A 17,073-nucleotide genomic window follows, 5' to 3' on the forward strand; every position below is an offset into this window, starting at 1 on the left:
TAATCGCGACTTTTTCCATTCAAATTTCTCCGAATTTTTATATCCCACCTCTGTTTTTCTCCTCCGAAAATGGTAAAATCGGGATCACGTTCGTGCTAGTTTCTCGAATGCAGCTCGGAACATCGCGACTGTTCGCTTCGCATCCCCCTGGGACGCATACTTCCACCTTTCGGTTTCTATCGTCGTCCAAACATTTCCAGAATCTCGTTCGTCTTGCTGGTCACATGAAATATCTTGGGTCTTGGGAAGCGATTCGATGACCAAGGAATCGACCAAGGAATTTCTCTCTCAAATTTATTCTCCTCCGGCTATGGTCAATACTCGTATTTATTTGAATCAACGCGGGAGATAAACGCGGGGTGAAAAACGATTTCATTTAACGCGACAAACGAGACGAACTGGACGAAATCCAGTGAGATAGAAAAAACGGGGGAAAGTAAACGAATAAACCGAGCGAATTAGAAACAAATTCTTCTTATTATCGAATCATGGAATTGCGTCGATTCGATTCTGCGCGAATCTTCGATCTCGTTATTTTTTTCATTACAAAATAAAATTACCTCACCTTTCGCGATTCTGTTCCACGAGGCTGTTGAAATCCGAAATTGCCAAAACGTTCGCGTGAACGCAAACACCGGTTTCGTTAGCGATGGCCAGGCTACAGGCACAGCGTAGGATGCAAATTACGAAATTTCGTTAATTCGCCCAATGAAGAATTTAACCGTGGCCAGGGTGGTATCGGTCCAACTTTTTCAACGTCGTTGGTTGCACGGCCGGCCGGATAAAAGTTGCGAGGGGGGAGATTTGCATGGGTGATGGCGGTGGTGGGCACACACCACCTGCCCGACCAAATTACCACCACGCTATGAACAATTCAGAGTTACTAGCGCGGCGGCAAACTTGCAAATGTAGTAATTAATATACATTGTCTCGTCCACAACAGCCAAGCATCACGAAATTCTGCCAAATAGAGCGTAATAGCTACGTCATCCTAATTTTCCAGATTTTTCAAACAAGAGGGAGGGAGGGAGGGAGGGAGGGGGTTAGCCGACGACGACGACGAAGCCGCTTCACCGCTTGTTAATATTTTTATCCCTCCAATTTATAGAACCTCGAAGAGTTTAGTCGACTTATTTTATTATCACGGATACGATTATTATTCGCGCTGAAACGAAACTTTTTCTACTCAATTTTGACTTGATTCTCATTTCCTCGATGACGGAACGATTTGTTGTTAAGAAAAAAAAAAAAAAAAAAAAAACGTATTTATCATAAAGAGAGACAAGATTACACGAATACGTTGTAAATAATACAATTTAATACTCCATCCACGTCCTCCGTCGCGCTTGATGTTGTTACGAATTCGGTATACGAAAGGCTCGACACGTTAAACGAACCGGATGGAACGAAACAAAAGAAGAAGAAGCCCCTTCCCCCTCCCCGGATGGGAATATTTTCAAGAATTTTTCCGGTGGAAAATTCGCGGGAGGGGGTTTTGTGTTGGTTCGATCTCTACGCGGCGTGAAACCGGTTTCTATTTCGGCGTATAAGCGCGTCATAAATTTGCCCCCGCGGCCAGCAGCCGGCGTCGGTTGTTTTATGCTCTCCGGGCAGGAACCAGCCCGAGTAATTCTGCAATGCGGTTCACTCGTACCTATATCCTCTCCCCCTTCTTTCTTCCCGCCTTTTCCAACATCCGCCTTCTTTCCTCCCCTCCCCCAACTATGGCAACTATCTTCCACCCGTAGGTCGCCCGTAGAATTGCAAACTAGCTATCATACCCCCGCCAACTTTCATGGGAAGAATTTATGAGCCCCGTTAAGAGGCGTTGAACACCAGCTGCTTTTCTAATGACGAAGTTTCGAGATTCCCCGCGATCGACTTGCCACCTCTGGAAACTTTCCAGAGGTTTCGCGATATTCGCAGCGATATTGTTGACTGTGGTGTGATGAAAGGTAATCGAGAGGAACGTTGACAGATCTCCTTACGTTGCCATCTACGCGGGAATCGATCGTAAGTGAGAATGTTTTAAACGAACATGTAAAGGAAAAAAGGAGTCTAGGAATTTAGGAAAATTTTTAAAAACGGATTATTTTTCGATGTTTGTCGTCCAATTGTTGTTCCCGGTCGAAGATTTCGATAACGAATGTTTGATTTCTGTTCTGTCTCTTTATTCTCTCTGGCTTGTGTTCTCTATGAACCTAGAGACTGGATTTCGACAGAGATCCAATATATATATATATTGGAATATTGGTGTACAGTTGAAGCTTATTTATCGAGTTTCTATCTTTGACAATTTGACGAATTAATTCTTCAATCGCTTCTTATTTTTTCCTCTTCTAGTATCCAATTAATAACCTTCGTCTCCTATTTACCTTTTAATCCATCGATCTGCCATTTTCTCCTTGTACACATCTCCTGCGTACATTGCATTATCGAAATTGAAATTGAATATTAAATATCCTTGAAGGGAGGATTTCTCACGTGGGATCGCGGAATTATGATTTATCCACGCCGATAACAGAGGCACGTGGTCGATTTTTCTTTCGTGGCGAGCGAGCTGCTCGTTCACGAAGCAAGGTTGGCTTGTATCTCATCGCCAACCAGCCGGGAAATGCAATGAAAGCAGCTTGCTTGGGAAAAAAGCCCGCGGTAATTCACCTGGTTAAAATTGCAACCGGCTGCATACCACATCCAGATGAATTCATCATTCCCCCCTAGCCTATTCGAGAGAGACTCGTTAAAATCGTAAATACACGGTGAACATACTTTTGTGGAAAGCGGTAATAAATAACGCAACATCCTTTCACCGCGTTTCCTCGTATGAAACTCGAGGAACTCGACCGGCTCCATTAGAGGTAATGCGTCTCGACGAAATCTTGAATGGCCGAGAAACACAGAGAGAGAGGAGAGCCGGCTCTCTGGCCACGAAGGTTCGCCAAACACTTTGAAGTGTGTTTTCAAGAAGATCCAATCGCGTATGGAGATTCGACGGAATTAACGAAATCACAAATAAAATTTGTTAACGCGAATACGGATGTTGGATATTGTCCTTCGGGTTATATATCATCCGCTTGTAAATTTACTCGTCCATTATTATGCAAGCTTTTATCTAGAAGAGGGGATGTTTTCGAGCCGAAATTTTCAAATTTATCAATCCAATTCACCGCATCATCCCCGATATATATATTATGCAATCCTCCATTTCGGCCTCCGACGCGCTTTCAAACTACCGAAAACCGAATAACAAACGCATTATTCTTGCTTGATACAATAGCGTAAAGCTGTTGTTGTACGTAAAAATAAAATTGATAAATTGTCTCAAAAATCAAACTACGAAGATTCACATTTTATTTGATTATCGAATCACCCTCTGAGAAGAAAACACTCCGATTTCAAATTGGCAGATTGTGGATATAGCACGTTCGAGGAAAGTTTCCATCTTAATTAATCGGATCAGATTTTCGATTCGTAATACGACGATCGAGAGAATAGAGAAAATTTCGCGCTGGAATATTATAGAAGGAGATGGAGGGCCGTCTGGAGCGTGCAACCGCAACGAGGATTACCGGTAGAAGGTCGAAGGGAGGATGGAGAGGAGAGGCATTCATCCGGGTGATAAGTTATTTATATTGGGATTCCTATTGTGGCTATTTTGGAGAAATTGTGTTACAACGAGGAACAACGGCGAGGGGCGGGGCGTTAATTTATGAGCAGAGTCGGCCGTTCCGTGCAACGGAGATCACCGCGGCGGGAAACGGGAGTTATAACCGACACTCTGAATGTCTGAATAAAGTTGGCCGTAATGATCGTTTATGCAACACCGTCACGAATCGTCCCAGTTTCGATTCAATGTGTCCCCCCCCGCCGAAAATCTGCGCGACGTACCACACGATTATTTCGAACGTAAATTTATTTTCTTCCTATAGACGTAGGACGATGATGCGGTGTTGATGCTATCGTTCTGTCGTTCTCGTGTGGACATATATATATATATATATGGAAAATCGATGCCATTTCCCGTGGCAAAAACAAGAATTCGAAACATTTAACGACCATTGTTATTCCAATTTTGTTGAATTTATCGTACGAAAGAAATAAATAGTGCAATATTCTTTTATACAAACGCGGGAGAAATTTTCGTTCCTGATTATTTGGCTCGTTTATCCCCTCGAAATTCGGGAGATTAATTTCGCTTTTCTTTTGTATAATAGGAAGGAATGAAAGCTTAAAAAAATAATAAGTATTTCAATTTTCTTTTATACAAACACACGAGATTTTCACATTGTTCCTGATTATTTTTGGATACACTGGCTCGTTTAACGGTCGAAGAGATCGAATTTGGGGAGGAAATAAAAAAGGAAGAAGATTAATTTCGTTTATTTCGTACGAAAGAAAAGTAACGGATGAAACGATAGTAACAGCTTCTTAAGAAAGTAATAAATACTGCAATTTTCTTTTATACAAAAACACGAGAAATTTTCACATTGTTCCTGATTATTTGGCTCGTTTATCGGTCGAAGAGATCGAATTTGGGGAGGAAATAGAAAAGGAAGAAGATTAATTTCGTTTATTTCGCACGAAAAAAACGGATAGCAATAGTTTTCTTTAGAAAGGAATGAAAGCTTAAAAAAGGAAATATTGCAATTTTCTTTTATACAACACGAGATTTTCATATTGTTCCTGATTATTTGGACACATCGGCTCGTTTATCCCCCCGAAATTCGAAGAGATCGAATTTGGGGAGGAGAGGCGAGGGAGAATAGAAGAAGGGGAGGAGAATAATTTCGCTTCGAAATGCACAGGGAACAGCACTTCCACCCCCGCAGGGGTGGAAAATGGAAACCGCGCAACCGATGTTAACTTATTTACACGAAGGTTGGCCAACCCTGCCGCGAAAGAAATTGGCTGGTCGCGCGAAACGGAGCGCTAATTCGCCGACTCGCCGGCTCATCCGCCGGATTACAAGCTCGTATCAAGGCACGTTAATTCAGCTGCAGTTGCAGCAGACGGCATACAAAATGCAACCGGCGAACATTTCCATCTCCGCCTCGCCGCGTTTTCCATCTCGAATCTTTCTCGTTCGAGCTGTAATTTATCCCCTCCAATATCGGACGAACTCGAAAATCACGAGCCAACGGACGTTTCGCGCCATTTCTTCCGGCATCCGACCGGAAAAATTGATCCTCCTTCGATCATTGCTTTCCTTGTCGTCTCGTTTCTCATCTACGTGGATGATGGTTGTTGGAGATCAACGCCAAGGAAGAGATATTACACGAGATTAACACGAAGTTTACGAGATATTCGTTTTGTAACGAGGTGAATTCTTCATGGACCACGACTCGACGCAATTACCGTTCGATAATAGAAGTAGTTTGCCCGAGTTTGCGGTGGACGAAAGATGTTGGCAGGGAGAGGCGACTCGATGACTGGTGGCGGCCGCAACGTGACCGTACACACGGCTCAAGTCCAATTAATACGACGTAACAAACGTGCCATCGAAATCGCTCTTCTCCTCCTTCGACGTAATTAACGACGAGAATCGCGGCTATATCTGAGTATAGGGCAAACAACCGTCCCTGTACGCTTGAATCTACGATTATTTAATGGAAACTGTTGGCTGAATACGATCGAGAAGATCGTCCTCCCCCTTCTGTGGATGTTCCATTTAATTTATTCGAAATGGATCGAGTATAAGTATAAGGGACGAAACAGGCAAGTAAAATTTAAGGAATGATTTCGTTAGTGAATTGAAGTTTTATCTTTCACGAAACGGAACATCTTGGTCAACGGGGTTGTGTCTCGTTGGCATATTCGGAAGTTTTGCGACGGAAATGAGTTAACGGCGTGCCGAAAATGAACGACGCGTCGTTGTTTCGCCGCCTCTCTCCGAGTATTCGATAAAAAATGGAACGAGAGTCGTTTTAAAACCGGGGAAAGAGCGCATGGCTAGAGAGCCTGGAGCATGGAGGGATGGTAGCCGTCGACGGAAAATCGTCCTGCTCGCATGATTACCAGTCGTGAAATAAAAACGGAATCACCGCGATAAGCTATCAAAATTGCTATCCATCCCTTTACCTCGATTGTCATTGGATTAATCCAATGTGTAAGAAGAGGGGTATCGAGATTACATGTAAAAACATTTTGCCGTTATATCCTTTTTATCTCGATCGTAGTTGGATTAATATCGTAAAAGAGAAAGGGAGAGAAGAAATGAATTTGAAATTGTTTTAAATTAAAGGATTGTAAAGGATATATTTTCGAATGCATTCTAACGTATCCAGATCTTTGTTTGTCGAATTAACCGTAAGAAAAGGATCATCGAGATGAATGGAAAAATGATAAAGAAATTGTATGTATAATACATTTTAATGCATTTCAAATATCTGTCCCTTCGAATCAATCGTAAGAAAAGAAGCGAGCAATAATAAAACGAAATCTCTTACGCGAGGAGGGGAAATAAAATTCTTAAATGTAAAAAATCACGCGAAATATTTTCATGCGTTCCAACTCGGCAAATGAAGAAGAAGAAGAAGAAGAAGAAAAAGAAAAAGAAAGAAATACTCTTAAGAGAAAATTTGAAATTCATGAAAGAATATCGCGAAAAATAAAAAGATAAAAAAAGAGAGGAAGAGAAAGAGCAATTATGACTAGAATGGCGACGAAATTTTGCAGAAATTATACAACTAGGAGGGACGATGTCGACTCGACAACTGTGTATGTATAAAGGCATAACGAAGCAACGACGACGGCGTCGTAAAGGTGGTGGTGGAAGAAATACGAGGATAAAAAAGGGTAACACTCCCTCCTCCCTCTTCCTCGACGCGAAATAAATTAACGCGGACGCACGCGTGCGTTCACGTACGCCATTCGAATATCTCGCGTGTTGCGACGCACGTGGGAGCACGTACGAGACGCTCGCCTCGTAATTACAAGCTGACTCCATAATAGGATTTTCGGCGGTTTTAGCAGTGGTGGGGGTGGGGAGGCGCCGCCGCCAAGAAGAACGATGCTTATCGTCGCGAACGAGGGCTCCGTTGATTGCGAGGAACGCACGCCTTGCAACCACCCATATCCCGCCAGTTCATAGTTTGTTTGATGAGTCGTGGATTTTTTAAAACCTGTCCACGCGCGTTAATTCACCAAGTTGGGGCGAAACTCCCGAAACTCGTGTCGCACTTTGTGCTGCACCGTGTGCAAAGATGATTTCGTTTTTTTTTTTTGATATTAGAGATGATGTTAAAAAGTTGAGGGGGAAAGTTTCGTACGAGGGAAAGAGAGCGATGGATAGGATGATGTTGCATAAACGTAAACAAGGGTATGCAATAAACATTGGTATCGACGATTCTGTTCTGGAAGGAAACGTTGTGAAAGTTAAGGAATTAGGAGTCGATGATGAGTTTTTCTCTCGATAATTTTGCGTCCGCACCATGAACACGAGCATTTTTATTAAGTAAAGTTATTATTAATTAGCTTCTCGATTAATGGCCAAATCTTTGCTTGAAAAGTGTCTGCAAATACGTGTCACCGAACGAAATTAAAGGAATTTTTCCATTCGTCGGAAATTCACGTTCATCAATAACTTCTTGGACAAAATAGCGACAATCGAAATTTTGAAGGTATCCGTTTTATTTTAAGGCATCGTTACGATTAACCTCGATGAAGTGAAGCTCACGATAACTCGAGAAAAATCGGTTATCCAATCCTTGGACGGTTGAAAATGCGAGGTATTTAATAAACGTGAAACGAGAGGGGTTGGCTCGATGGAAAAATTAGAAATTATATCCTCTAATAGTCGTCGCGGCGGTGATTTAGGGGGTTGATTATTGCGAAAAGAAGCCCGTAAATCATGGCCGTGTCTCGCGTGCGCTTATTGCGCGCCTCGCAGGAATTTCCGCTCGAATTTAAGGGGCGCGTGATCGACGCGACAAATAAAACGATTCTTTGCCCTGAATTCCCTGAAAATAGGGCCGGTCGAACCGTGTATATATTTTAGTTTATCACCCGTGAAACCCGTTTCGAAATTAACATTCATAATCCGGCTTTGTCGATGGCCGCGGAGAGGGTTGTCCGCATTCGGCGCACGTGCGAGCGCGATTGCTACGTGATCGTATTACTTCTGTGGCGGGGGAAAAAAAAAAAAAAAAAAAAAAACAATGTGGGAAAAATTGGAACGGTCTCAATGGATGTTTGGTGAAATATTGAAATTTGTTTTGAATTCGGTTTACATCGCCGCCTCGCCTCTTCCGGCCTCGAATTTTGTTTCCTTCTCGATGTTGTTGCCTCGCGTGCTGATGCCTTGCTATCGGTCCCGGTGGCTTATTTATTTTTACTCGTTTGAAATTTCAAATCGCGTGTTTTTTTATTTATTTATATACGTTGAATTGATCGACGAGTGATCTAACCCTGTTGGAAATTGTTTTGATTGGAACGCTTCGTTGGATCCATTTTGCGGTAATTAGAAGAAATATATTGGCTCGCAAATTTCTTTTCCTTCTTTTCGTCCAAAGTAAGTCTCGAGTAAAATTATTCATTGGAGAACTCTGTGGTGTCTTTGATTCCTCGTTATCCCTCAAAAATTGGACCCGCCTCGCTCCTTTTCTCATCTAATAAATACGCTTCGAGAAAAACTTGTCGTTGGACCAGGAAAATAGAGATAGAAGTTGAAAGTGGAATTCAATTTATGCTTGAACGTTACTCGATATGGTCTCTTTTGGTCCCTTACCAGCAGGATTTTCGTCTTGGAAAATTACGGAAATGGCGCCATCCCGATTGGAATACGAAACACGGCGATAGCTACGACGGTGTTAGTTATTCATGCAGTTGTCCGCTTCCATTTTTCTTGGGACGAGCATATCACCGTTCCCCGAAAATTTCCACGGCTGCGGATAATCAGGATTTTTGGCCTGTTGTTGATAGAGATGATCATCGGATGTAAAATAGCGCGCGACACTTTGTTACGACACGACACCATCATCCCTGGTTGCGCATCCCTTTAACCGGAAATATAATTTAGTTTAGCACGCGGTCGTCGCGAAAACGCGATTATAATTCAGGAAGAAATTAAATTTTCTCTCCCGTGGTGGCGCGAAAATCGGGCGATTAATTCACATATTAACGATGCGAAACGGGCGTGTCGCGATCCGCACGTTCCACGCGTCTAATTCGCCGGCAAATCGTTGAATTTCGAAGCACTTGCCAGTCGTTAAAGCCCTATTAACGGCCGACAGGTTGAAAAAACGGAACGATCGTTGGTAGCGTAGAGAGAGAGAGAGAGAGAGCGGTTGGTTCTCCGACACACAATGTTTCGATAAACGTGTGCACGCGCTTTTGTATGCGTTTCCACGCGTCTCGATAACGAATCGAACGAATTTCGAACGTGTGCATAATTTTTAGATTATCGACGGGGAAAAAGAAAAAAATTATCGTATTTATGCGAAAAAAATACACGTTTCCCCGATCGAGAACATGATTTGGAAACAAATTCTCGCGTTTCGATCGAAACGGTGTAATTTTTATCTCTTCATCGATACAATAAAATTTTCACCTTTCTCTCTCTATCTATCTCTATCTCTCTTTCGTTGAAATCTGGTCGACGATGTACAACAAGGATTTATTCATTGAAATTTCGATTTGCACGCGAATCGAAACACTTTCGAGAGTAGTAGGGTCGGTCTCGAAAGTTGCTCAAGGACGACTTCTTCTCCCTCCCTTCGATCGCGGAAGCTTAGCCTGTTCCGCAAGGGTGGCAGGTAGGGAGCCCTTCTCCCTATCACGTGACGATACGCATCATTAAAATTCATAAGGCGAGAGACTCGCCCATTCCCACTTTAGCACCCGACGCCCTGAACGAGCCGCGCATCATATATTTATAGACGCCCTCGAATGCACACACATGCATCTCGGGCACACCTTATGCAACCGGCTGCGCATCGATTTCGGTGCCCACTTATCCACCGTGGACGGATATCCAACGGTTTCCGCGAAAATGCACACACACACACACCCCCTCCTTCCACTCGAGCTCCTTCCATTCGAGGGCAGAAGAGGTGCTGTTGGATGGAGACGGTCGTCGGTTATTCCATGCATGAAATATCAAATCCCTCCCTTTTATTATTATTATTATTATTATTACATATTAGAATTGATTTGACAGTAACGATACGTAATGGCTTTTGCTTGCATATATATATATCTTCCAGGTGTAATCTGTCGGATCTATGGAAAGGATCTATGGGTGGATTCTTGGATCGAAATTGTTCCAAGTTGGTTGGTTATTTATTTATCGAGCCAACGTCGATGACGGGCAGTTTGCGTAGATTATGCGGCGTGGTCCCGTTGCGACCACCGTTTCTACAGAGATGGCACGGCTCGCCTATGAATCTTGCACACGCATCGCACGCGTGCGTACACGCGTGAAGTAGGAAGGAGGAGGAGAGGCCGACTATTCCTGGCGTGTCGGTACAATGACAAATTGTGGCTCGGGCCACACGGTGGATACCAACAGCTCTCGAGCCGATACGAATAAATCAAATTTCACGGCAGCAGCCTTGTAAAATTTACCGATCGATCTCGATACCGCGCTTTTCGAGGAGAACGATATCTTGTGATATCTTGGAAGGAGTAGAAACGAGTATCCCGCGCATCGATCCGTGTCCGAATTTCGCTTATTCGAATGTATATATATATAATTTAGATATGAAGGTATCTAAATTGACTTGGAATTCAATTAATTGAACTCTGGATTCCGAACATTTGTAACATGTGTCGGTTTCGATGGGATGTGAAATGAAATGGTATAATTGAGAAGACGATTTAATTGCAAGGAAGATATAAAAGAGATGTAAGAAAAATATGAATGTAACGATTCGAGAATTTCATTTATTTTATCGTTTTCTTTTTAAATTGTCCCATTTTTCTCGCTGTAGTTTTTCACGCTCTCTTTGCGCGCGCCTACAAATTTGAATTTCGCGACGCAAAGATTTAACCGACGCGTTAATCAACGCGATAATTGATTTATTCCGAAGGAAGTAATGTCTCAACATCAACGTCACCGTGTATCAAACACAAATCTCTAATAAAATTAGCACGTACGTAGTTGCGCATAATCGAACCAGACCACCCTCGCCCAAGGCTTTCCTCGACAAAATTGACGCGCTACGAATAAATAATCGACTGTTACAACTTGCAAAAAAAAAAAAAAAAAAAATGAAACATCAAGGTTCTCGCTAATAAATCACTCGAAATCGTTAAAACTTCCCCCAAAAACGTTCTCGAGCGAGAGTAATAAATTAATAAGAAGCTGATAAAATAAAAGGTCGAGTAGATAACGAGCAAGGTGACCATGGAAGAAACAAAAAAAAAAGAGAGAGAGAGAAAAAAAGGTCGAAACTTTTCGAAAGTTACAAGCGGATCAACGTCGTTAATCATTGGTCGTTCTATAGGCGCATACATTATTCAGAAGCGTCTCGACCAAGTGCATAACTTTTGTCCGTGTTCACGCGCCGCTTTCTTGAGAATTATGGGTAGAAACGCGATCATCGGGTCGAAATCCGCTCGAGAGAATGACTGACAGTCGTATTCCTTTTTTCTTCTTCTCCTTTTTTCATCCCCTCGAAGTGGAAATTCCGGATTCGAATGATGGTTGCTCAGTGAAAATTCAATGGAAACTCGGTGTTTACTTTATTCCGGAGGTAAGTTGTAGGGGGATGATGCACAGGGATTGCAGGAAATGGAATTTTCTAATAATTCGATCGAGTATTTGTATACATCTCGAAAGGCAGTTTCCGATGGAGAAACATTTAAAAGGAAGTGTTTCAAATAGTAGTAGTTGAAAATTCATTCCAAGCTCTGGTATGATTACACTTTTTTCCTTTTTTTTTTTTTTTTTCTCTTAAGATTAAATCACGTGTACGGATCGATTACGGAGAAATTGTAAAAATTATCTCGATCTCTTGTTCGCGCGGCAAATTTTATCAAGTTGAAAATTAAAATATAACATAATCTTCCCCTACAAAATAATTCTCTCGGACAGAAAATGGAAGCTTCGTTTCAGAATACGCCGTATCGATATTCATCTTTTACCACACTCGCCTCTTGCGCAAGTTGATGACAATTTTCACAAGCTTCCACTCCACAAATATAAACAATCGTGTAATAAATTAATACCAAGAAAGCAATTATATATTTCATATGTAAATATAGTCGATCCCTGGCTGTGGATTTATCGGAACGATTGGAACGAGAAACGGCGGAGAAAGGGGAGAGGGATCAGGAAGGATCGATCGATCGGGATGGATGGAAAAGTTGTGTGGCGTTTTTGCAGCGGCTAGTAGCACGCGCGCGCGTGTGGGGTGTGCAATGGGCGATGCGAGGGTGCGTCAGCGCACACGTAGGCGCACTTAGCACCCCCGACTGTGTAAGACCACTCGACCGGCACGTACCGGATCCTTCAGACGTACCTACACGCCAGTAAATTATCGCCCAACCGTACGTAGAACCGGGCAAGTATTATACGCCGCCTCTCGTTGTTTTACACTTTCTCTCCCACTTACTCTTTTTCCACCTCCTTTCTTTCCTTCTCGTGGTGCTCGTCCACCATCCACGCCTCGCATCCCACCCTCTCTCGCTTCCCTCTTTGTTCTTTGCAAGCTTCCCACGCTTGCCACCATCGCGATAAAAACGAGATTTACGGATTATTCCGTGGTCATCCCCTCTCTCTCTCTCTCTCTCTCTGTGTTTTTCCACGTCCTCGCGACAAGATGAATTTTGTATTCCTCCGGTTGTCCTCGCGCGGTTTCATTAAGATCGGTTAATTTTTCAACCGGTGTCATAGTAACAGTCAGCTTGGGCGGGAAATAAAGGTAATAATGAAGCAGGAGCAGTTTCAAGGAGCAGGTTTCACGTTTCGTGATACCGTATGTGTGCACACATACGGGATGAAGAAATTTTGATAAAAACGGCGCGTTGTTCGTTTTACGCGAATGATATAACGTCAGTGTTCTTTTTTTTTTTTTTTTGTTAATTATTATTATTATGGACGATTCGTGAGTATACGTAATTGGGATATATTATTATTTGAATCGTTCAAAAGGATAGAATTTTTTTGAAAAAGCACGATGTATTATATAAATGTATGGAAAGATTTATTCAAGAATCGATTTCCTTTTTTTTTTTTTTTTTTTTTTTATCTTTCATTTTTCATATTTTCAAACTCGGTGACTCCGATATCATATTTTCGTCATCTCTGATAATACATCTGCCACACACAAAAGTGAAGCTTATTTTGAATCGATTTGAAGCGTTCGAAAGCAACCAAAGTTGGTTAAATTTAAGGGCGAATCTTTTCGTGCAGTGATCATTCGGTTCGTGACAGATCGACGTAAAAAAAGAGAGAGAGAGAGAGAGAGAAGGTGGATAGGTCGAATCCCCCTGTAAAGTCGAAAATCGACAGAGACGGGGCGTATATTTCATTGCCGGCGTGCGATTTTCAATCTCCGCGAATGTCCGTCCACCAACCAACCCCCTCATAACCTTTTCTTTTCACGTTGCCTCTCGAATAACACTGGATAACTTTACGCTTTGTAACTTGGCTTCGAATCGAACGCAACAGACAGGAGAGGAGGGGGAAAAAATCGGCGGAGAGAAATCAATGATGAACTTTTTCTCTTTCTTTAAAAATTCTTTGAAATCCAAAGTTCAAAATATTTTAGAAATGTTACGAATTCTCGATATCAAAAATTTTGACGCCTAACAAAATAATATTCGATCAAAGTTTCGAAAAGCAAGATTAAAATTGTCCACAATTGTCAAGTTACTAATTGATTAATCCAATCAATGATCGCTTGCTCCCTGCGATTCTTTTAAATGTAGAAAAAGAGAAAAGCAATCTCGTAGATTAGCAGAGATCGTTCGTTTCACAGTTTTCGTTCGAAATCTCAGTATTTTTGTTTCATTCGTTGGAAATCTCTCTCTCTCTCTCTCTCTCGCTTTGTAAATGTTTCACGAGCAAACCGAAGAATCGCGACGACTCCTCGAAGAAAGCTTCTTTGCAGTTCCGTTACCTGCTAGATTATGCTGGCAAATTGGGGCGGCGCGTTTCTGAAATACATCCGTTCCACGAGCGTATGCAATTCGAGGGTTAGCCTCGAATCTCTGTGCGTCTTTGGCGCGTCCCGAGATTAAATTCCCCGCATCAGGAATAACTTTCGCTAACATTTGATTAGCATACGTGAGAAGAAACTCGTCACTTTCGCCCGCCCTTTGACGCCCCATCCGTTAATAACCATCCACCCCTCCCCCCCGTTCCTGGATATGAATTAACCAGAGCCACCTTCTTATCTGGCATTGATTAAATCCGGAACACTCGACTGTCGTCTCTCGCGTCCTTGAATTATTCATACGTTCTTTAGCCAGGCCCGAGAATGGGTTACATCGATTTCTGGCGACGAAGTCGTCGGAGAGAAGGTGGCGAGAGTCACCTGTTCCTCCACCCCGCGTTATTCTCCAACCATGTTATTCAAGATTTCAAGTAGAATAAATTCAAACTTGCTTAATGTCGAATGGAAAGAATTTCACTCGAAAGGGTTTCAGAAATTATTCATAATATATAAAGCGGTTCAACAATATTACCCATCCCAAAAAAATTCACAAATTCCCCATTTTATTCCCGCTTCCTTCCTTCCGAAATTAGATTAGAAACGCGTTCGTAAACGCGTTTTATTTCCTTTCCATTCAAGAAAATTGAAAGATGGATGGAAATTTTCAATGGAGCACTGCGGAAAATTCAGACGACTGACGGCCAACTCGGCTATAAATTTAGGGGACACGGGTTTAAAGCCGTGGAACTCGAAGACGGTCGGAGAGACTGCGTTCGATGTGCGGGCAGACCGCACGACGACGCTTGTTCCTCGAACAGGCTACACTCCGGATAACTGTCAGCGGCACACCGCCGACGAAAATCGTCGCCGTCGTCACACGAGACCCATAATTTCATTTCGACCTCAACGTCGTTTAAAGCGTTGTTCGCCGCTGTTGAAGATTTTCCGGGGAGGGGAGGAACGCATGATGATTTTCGTTTTCTTTCTCGGGATTGTATACCCGTTGAGAGTGGACCTTTGAGAGGATGGGATGGAAGGAAGAACTTTCGAAAACTTTGCGTATCCGCAACGCTTGTTACAGAGAGTTGATGCGAATCCGTACGAGGCTTGGACAAGTTTGCGCCTCGGTATCGTATCTCGAGGGATTTCCTCTTCTTATCTTCCAAGCTCCCGTTTCGCCTGTTAAGTTAAACTCTTTCCAAATATGTGGGATAGGAAATGGAATATGTGGATCTCCCATAGTAATAAAAAGAAGAAAGATAGATTGTTTCGAATGCAAACACCTTTTCATCGAAGAGTTCAAACAATACTTCAAGTACAAACTCTCTCTATTCTAAACGCATTATTCCGACATTCGAAAAACATTCGTTCTGCACGCGCTTTCCATCTCCGACTTCAATCTCGAACGAAATATAAACATTCCGCGTCACGATTAAATAAACGCGGATGGAATATTCGAAGAGAGGATATTTGGGAATTTTGGGACACGCACGCGTCGTCTTGCCCGATTTTTCGTCCGCTTTTACTTCACCTTCGGCTTCGTATTTTCCTTTGTTGTTTTGTTTTCCCTCTAATTTGACGAGGGCGAGGAGCATGGAACCGTGTGTACCATTAACCCAAATAATTCCGAAGAACAACCCTCTCTCCTCACGAATTCTCTCCCGTTTGCAGACCGTTGAAACAATGCGTATTTTTGAAGAAGAAAGAAACTTTTATACATTTCTTGTTCGTTTCTTTCTGAGTTGCAGTTTCATCTAGTTAGGTCATCGAGTTAATCAATTTTTGTATTAATCGTTTCGTTTCGTTTTTTCGGTCTTTATAACGTCGATACATATACCCCGATATCAATCTATCCGATATTTATTATCTCTATCAGGTCGTTTTATCGGCGAAAACCGCGGACGGTTTTACAATTGGCGACATCGATTATTCAATGTCGATTACGAACTTTCTTAATGGGATGGTAGAGCATAGAGATGCGGAAGAAAGAAAAACGTTGTACGAATAATATTCGATTATTGGTGAACGCAAAACGATTGCCGCGTTCCTTTTAAAATATCACGAAACATTCCCTATGTTTTAACTGTATTTCGAATTCCACGAGTTTTCTTTTAAAAAATTGTAGCACTTGATCGAATCAAAGTTTACGCGAAGTGAATGTTCACCACAACGTTTAAGCAGAGACGATCATCTCTCTTACTCTTAAATTTAATAATAATAAAGTAATTACTCTAAGCTCATTGAAAATTTTTTAACTTTCATTCATCGTATCATATCGAGCGAATCGAGCCTTCGTTTTCCATTGTCCAATTCTTCGTCGCTCGAAAACGTACAAAATCAAACGCGTCGTCTTCCCGTTTCTTTTTCTCCTCTCGCGACAAACGCGTGGAAACTTTTCAATTAAATAGTTAACCGCGATCACGATTATTGTAGGAAAGGTATTAGCCAGTTTTTTAAACGGTAACGATGTTTTAATTAAATTCGTTCTCCGAATGGGTTTGAACGCGAACCCCCTCTCTCCCGATCGATGCTGCTGCGCCCTTTCGGCGCGGGCTTTAAAGGCACAGTTAATGATATCCGATTTGATTTCCATCGGTAAACGTTCCGTTATTGGCGATTGTTGTTGTTAGCGCGCGAACGGAAATTAACCCGCGATTAAACGCGGCCATTTTCACCGATCCTGTCCAAAACTATCGATCGTCTCGATAATTACAAAACTGCCCCGCTTATCGACTAATACTTGATTAATTTCGCGATACAGTTTCGGATAAGCGGTATTATTGTATCGCAACGATCGGAACCGCGGCTAGTGGAAACTTTCGTTAACTTTAGGTTAAAACGTAACCAATACCCGCCGTATTTTGAAACACCTCAACTTTAACCGGGTATGGAAATACCCGCGTACTCCACGTATTTCCTCGATCGAGCGAATGTGTCAATGATATCGCACTGGTTGTTAATGAAAATTATTAAT

The 17,073-nt window shown here is 42.3% G+C and overlaps 1 protein-coding gene across 1 annotated transcript in view; it reads left to right on the top strand.

The window, feature by feature from the left end:
* The window catches only part of Gfrl (Glial cell line-derived neurotrophic family receptor-like), a 231,788-nt gene that overhangs the window by 155,531 nt on the left and 59,184 nt on the right, over positions 1-17,073 (top strand). The window lies entirely within an intron of this gene.

This window comes from Apis florea, unplaced genomic scaffold (genome assembly GCF_048593485.1).
Source record: "Apis florea isolate Af1SG1 unplaced genomic scaffold, ASM4859348v1 contig_3325_pilon, whole genome shotgun sequence".
Lineage (NCBI taxonomy): Eukaryota > Metazoa > Arthropoda > Insecta > Hymenoptera > Apidae > Apis > Apis florea.